Source organism: Dendrobates tinctorius, unplaced genomic scaffold, assembly GCF_039654945.1.
Source record: "Dendrobates tinctorius isolate UK_male_01 unplaced genomic scaffold, ASM3965494v1 ptg000014l, whole genome shotgun sequence".
NCBI classification, from domain to species: domain Eukaryota; kingdom Metazoa; phylum Chordata; class Amphibia; order Anura; family Dendrobatidae; genus Dendrobates; species Dendrobates tinctorius.
The window spans coordinates 5575763-5582569 of record NW_027361682.1 but is presented as its reverse complement, the minus strand read 5'-3'; positions in this window follow the sequence as shown (position 1 = coordinate 5582569).

Sequence of the window (6807 nt, the reverse complement as noted above, 5' to 3'; positions counted from 1 at the left end):
GCTGGTGATTCCTTCTGGCTTGTCAGGTCTTGGTTTTCAGCTCTGTTCCAATCATCTAAAGCTAAGTTTTTCTGCTAATGTTCACACTTGATTTTGTTGGTCTATTCAGTTTTTTGTGAGGTCAGCCTGCCCCGGCTGGGGCTGTGCTGAATTTCCACTCTTATTTACCTGTATTTGCCAATTTGCTTTTTGTACCTTATTAGATTGGCCTCTTTTTGCTCTGTCTCAGAATATTTCAGAGTGCTGATATAGTGGGAGAAGTCTAGTGACTTCAGGGTTAATTTTGCTATCAGAAGTATTGGACATTATTTTTGTAGGGTGTTTGCAGATTGCAGACAGTGTCTTTCCTTTCCTATCCTTTCTAGTTAGTTTGGGCCCCATTGTTTGCTCAGCCTATTTTCCTGCCTGTGTTTGTGCTTTCATCTTGTTTCACCGTCAATACATGTGTGGGGGCTGTCTTTCCTTTGGGGTCTGCTCTGGGGCAGTTAGTTTTCCCCTTTTCTTGCTTCAGGCTTATGTAGTTCTTCGGCTGTGACGAAGCATCTAGGATCATCGTAGGTACGCTCCACGGCTGCTGCTAGTTGTGTGGTTAGGATCAGGGATCTGCAATCTGCATAGTTACCAACCTCTCTGGTTTTCTGTGACTTAGCTTGTTTTGTTTTTTTCTCCTCTGTGACCCATTCATAACAGATGTGTATATGGGCACGGGACTATGGGATGGAGGATGTGTGATGGGTATATGTGCACTGGACTATGGGATGGAGGATATGTATGACCATATGGGCATGGGACTATGAGATGAAGGATGTGTGATGGGTATATGGGCACTTGACTATGGGATGGCGAATATGTATGATGGGTATATGGGCATGGGACTATGGGATGGAGAATATGTATGATGGGTATATGGGCATGGGACTATGGGATGGAATGTGTGACGGGTATATGGGCAATCGACTATGGGATGGCGAATATGTATGATGGGTATATGGGCACGGGCCTATGGGATGGTGGATATGTATGATGGGTATATGGGCACGGGCCTATGGGATCGTGGATATGTATGATGGGTATATGGGCACGGGACTATGAGATGGAGGATAATTATAATTTGCTATAACTAACCACAGTTAGTTACTATGCCCGGGCAGCGCCGGGCTCTTCAGCTAGTATACACTCACTGGCCACTTTATTAGGTACACCTGTCCAACTGTGTGTTAAGACTTAATTTCTAATCAGCCAATCACATGGCGGCAACTCAGTGCATTTAGGCATGTAGACATGGTCAAGACAATCTCCTGCAGTTCAAACCGAGCATCAGTATGGGGAAGAAAGGTGATTTGAGTGCCTTTGAACGTGGCATGATTGTTGGTGCCAGAAGGGCTGGTCTGAGAATTTCAGAAACTGCTGATCTACTGGGATTTTCACGCACAACCATCTCTAGGGTTTACAGAGAATGGTCCGAAAAAGAAAAAAAATCCAGTGAGCGGCAGTTCTGTGGCCGGAAATGCCTTGTTGATGCCAGAGGTCAGAGGAGAATGGGCAGACTGGTTCGAGCTGATAGAAAGGCAACAGTGACTCAAATTGCCACCCGTTACAACCAAGGTAGGCAGAAGAGCATCTCTGAACGCACAGTGCGTCGAACTTTGAGGCAGATGGGCTACAGCAGCAGAAGACCACACTGGGTACCACTCCTCTCAGCTAAGAACAGGAAACTGAGGCTACAATTTGCACAAGCTAATCGAAATTGGACAGTAGAAGATTGGAAAAACGTTGCCTGGTCTGATGAGTCTCGATTTCTGCTGCGACATTCGGATGGTAGGGTCAGAATTTGGTGTAAACAACATGAAAGCATGGATCCATCCTGCCTTGTATCAACGGTTCAGGCTGGTGGTGGTGGTGTCATGGTGTGGGGAATTTTTTCTTGGCACTCTTTGGGCCCCTTGGTACCAATTGAGCATCTTTGCAACGCCACAGCCTACCTGAGTATTGTTGCTGACCATGTCCATCCCTTTATGACCACAATGTACCCAACATCTGATGGCTACTTTCAGCAGGATAATGCGCCATGTCATAAAGCTCGAATCATCTCAGATTGGTTTCTTGAACATGACAATGAGTTCACTGTACTCAAATGGCCTCCTCAGTCACCAGATCTCAATCCAATAGAGCATCTTTGGGATGTGGTGGAACGGGAGATTCTCATCAGGGATGTGCAGCCGACAAATCTGCGCCAACTGTGTGATGCCATCATGTCAATATGGTCCAAAATCTCTGAGGAATGCTTCCAGCACCTTGTTGAATCTCTGCCACGAAGAATTGAGGCAGTTCTGAAGGCAAAAGGGGGTCCAACCCGTTACTAGCATGGTGTACCTAATAAAGTGGCCAGTGAGTGTATATATACTGTATATACTCGAATATAAGCCGAGATTTTCAGCTCATTTTTTGGGGCTGAAAGTTCCCCTCCTGGCTTATATTCGAGTCATATACGCCAGGGGGTCGGAGGGGGAGCGGGGGTGTCAGGTCATACTTACCCCTCCTGGCGCGGTCTCTGCAGCCCCCCTGCTTGTACCACAGTCTCCCTTCCTTCCTTCAGCAGTCACATGGTACCGCTCATTAAACTCATGAATATGTGCATATTCATGAGTTTAATGAGCGGTACCACGTGACCACTGAAGGCAGGAAGGAAGACAGTGGGAGAACGGAGCTGCAGGACGAGTTAAGTATAGGCTATATTCACCTGTCCCGGCTCCATCGCTGCTTTATTGCTGTCTGATGTATCCTCTGTCAGTGACATTCAGACAGCAGAGGGGGCGGTGACGTGGTTAGTGCGTGCTGTGCCCTCTGCTGCCTGAACGTCACTGACAGATGACGTGGCAGATAGTGGTGAGCAGCAGCGATGGACGCAGGACAGGTGAATGTCTCAGGTGAATGTCATGGCATAAAAAGTTCAGCAGCAGCAGACGGCCAACCCTCCTACATTCCAAGGCCAATCATAGCAGATCCCACACTGTGCCTGCTCCAGCATCCCAATATCATTGGTAAACAATCCTTCAGCCCGATGTGCGCACACGCCAGTGATTTCAGGTTTGTTTTCAGGAGTGCTTTATGGCACGCGCGGGAGGACATTTCAATGCGGCAACTCTATGAGATCTGTGATATTCACAGATCACAATACATACAGCAAGCCGAGGAGGGGGGAGAAGGAGAATAAGCCCCGCCCATCGGATCGGACCGTGGAGATTTACATACACCGCAGGAGAGCTAAAAATGGCATTTATGCATCAAAGGTGGGCAGTTGGGGGTATCAAAAGTACTGCTACAATGTTTGAGTGACACTAAATTGAATGATATCTTTACATCATATCACAAAAAAAAATGGGTGACAGATTCCCTTTAACTTTTGAATATTAAGCAGTAAACATAAGGTATTGGGCAAGGAGGCAATATGAACTGTTACTCCATAATTACACCCAAACTCAACATGTGCATGGTCACACAGGAGCTGGAGATTCCTCCATTACTTTTCTAATTCTCGTCCTGTCTCTGTGAAGTGGGGTGGACATAGGGCTGTGTAAGCAGGGATTCTATATGGGGGATATTCTATTCTTGGCTGCTAAGGACTGAGCCAAAGATAATTAATGTTGACAATTTACGTTAATTCTTTCAACCACTTCTCTAATAGTAAATACATTCTGATCTTTCCATTTAGCCACGAGAGATCGGCTACCCCCTCCCAAAATTTAGTGACTATGGGACAAAACCACCACAGATGACACAATGTGTCTCACCACATCAGCACATATAGCTTTTGATTTCAAATTGTTTTTGACCATCAGAAGTGCTAAAGGGGATGCTCCTGATCATATTCCCACAAGCTAAACATTCTCCACAAGGGAAAAATCCTTTTTGCGGTTTGCTACCAGGAGCGAGAGGGTTGGAACCTAGCTACATAGTGGCTATGCACCAGCATATCTCCAAGATTCCTACCTCTCCTGGCTGCCATCTTGGGTCTTTCTGGTAACTGGGCTATGGGTATTGGATCAGTTTTCAATAAAGACCAAATTTGCAAAGAATATTTTGAATTTCCCTCCAGTGACAATTAAAGGTAGAGATAAAACGGACATCCTAATCATCATTTTTTACTTATTTAGTGAATAGCAGCTGTTGTCTTGTAGTTTTACATGTGGGGGTAAATATGGGGATGCAAGCTATATATGGGTACATGTGGGGTACATATGAGGGTCCAGGCTACCTGTGGGGTACATATGGGTCAATGCAAGCAATACATAGGGGTACATATGGGGGGTGCAGGCTATATATAGGGGTACATATGGGAGGTGCAGGCTATATAGAGGGGCACATATCTGAAGTGAAGGCTATATATAGGGGTACATAAGGGGGGTGCAGGCTATATATAGGGGTACATATGGGAGGTGCAGGCTATATATAGCTTGAACCAGTCACAGAAGAAGTAAGCAGGCTCCTTGCATCTTCTCGCCCAACCACTTGCACCAGTGACCCATTTCCGTCACATCTCCTCCAGTCCCTTTCCTGTGGTGAGTTCATTTTCCCCCTCACCATTGAGGTCTGATGAACTCCCTCTTCTGGTGAAGGAAGGTAGTGAGGCTGATTACCAAGCACCTGAGCTGGATGATGATGACTGGGTGACGGGAATTGCTGACTGGATATAAGGCAGCCGATGCCCTTCTGCCTTGCTGGTGAATTCTCTGAGGGATTCTAGGAGACCAGTCTGATTCCTGCTACTCAAAAGCTAAGTTTTTTGCTCTGCTTTTTGCATTTGTGTTTTGGTTTTGTTTTGCCTTGTTTTTCTGGATTTCTGCCATTCCCTGCTGGGGTGAGCTGAATTCCTTTTTGCTCTGTCTTCAGAAAATACCCGAGTACTGATATAGTCTTTTTGAAGCCTAGCGTCTTCAGGGCTTTTTTCCCTATCAGTCTGTTGGCTCTTGTTTTGATAGGGTTTTGGCGGATTGCAGACAGCAGCTTTTCTATCCTGTCCTATTTAGTTAGCTTGGGCCCCATCATTTGCTCAGCCTATCTTTCTATCTGTGTGAGTGTTTTTTCATCTTGCTTCACCGTCATTATATGTTGGGGGCTACCTATTGCTTTGGGGTCTGCTCTGGGGCAGTTTAGATTTCCCTTTCTGTCTTTAGGCTATTTAGTTCTCCGGCTGTGATCGAGGGGTCTAGGGCACCGTAGGAACACCCCACGGCTACTGCTAGTTGTTGTTGATAGGTTCAGGGGTCTGCAATCCGATAGCTGCCAACTTCTCTGGTTTTCTGGACTTAGCTAGTATTTCTGTTTTTGCCTCCTACGGTGACTCATTCATAACACTTTCCCCTGCTGTCACCCCTCACCTAACTAAAATATTTAACCTCTCTCTCTTCTGGTATCTTTCCCTCCTCATTTAAGCATGCCATCATACATCCACTACTTAAAAAACCATCCCTCGACCAAAACTGTGCCGCTAACTATAGACCTGTCTCTAACCTTCCCTTCATCTCTAAACTCCTGGAATGCCTGGTCCACTCCCGTCTTATCCGCTATCTCTTTGATAACTCTCTTCTCGACCCTCTCCAATCCGGTTTCCGCTCTTTACACTCTACTGAAACTGCCCTCACTAAAGTCTCTAATGATCTACTAACAGCTAAATCAAATGGTCATTACTCCATGCTAATTCTCTAATTCGACACTGTGGATCACCAGCTCCTCCTCACTATGCTCCGTTCCATTGGCCTCAAGGACACCGTTCTCTCCTGGTTCTCCTCCTATCTCTCTGACTGCTCCTTTACTGTATCTTTTGCTGGTTCCTCCTCCTCTCACCTTCCCCTTACTGTTGGCGTTCCTCAAGGATCGGTTCTAGGCCCACTCCTCTTCTCTTTGTACACTGCCCCTATTGGTCAAACAATCAGTAGATTTGTTTCCAGTACCATCTCTATGCTGATGACACCCAATTATATGCTTCTTCTCCTGACATCACGCCAGCCTTTCTAGAAAACACCGGCGATTGTCTAAACGCTGTGTCTAACATCATGTCCTCACTATATCTGAAACTGAACCTGTGAAAGACTGAACTCCTTGTGTTTCCTCCCTCTACTAATGTACCTATACCCAACATTGCCATTTCCATGTGTGGTTCCACTATTACTCCCCAGCAACATGCCCGCTGTCTTGGGGTCATACTTGACTCCGAGCTTTCCTTTGCCCTCCGCATTCGATCACTGGCTCGCTCTTGTCATCTGCACCTCAAAAACATTTCTAGAATTCGACCTTTTCTTACTTTTGACTCTGCAAAAACTCTTACTGTTTCTCTTATTCATTCTCGTCTCGACTATTGTAACTCTCTTCTAATCGGTCTCCCTCTTACCAAACTCTCCCCTCTCCAATCTGTCTTGAATGCTGCAGCCAGGATCATATTCCTCACTAATTGTTACACCGATGCCTCTACCTTGTGCCAGTCATTACACTGGCTACCCATCCACTCCAGAATTCAGTATAAACTTATTACCCTCACTCACAAAGCCCTCCATGGCTCAGCAACACCCTACATCTCCTCCCTTGTTTCAGTATACCACCCTACCCGTGCCCTCCGTTTTGCTGATGACCTGAGGTTAGCATCCTCAGTAATCAGAACCTCCCACTCCCGTCTCCAAGACTTTACACGTGCTGCGCCAATTCTTTGGAATGCACTTCCCAGGTCAATACGATTAGTCCCAATCCCCACAATTTTAAGCGTGCCCTGAAAACGCATTCATTCAGACTCGCCTATCGCCTCAACACATTAAC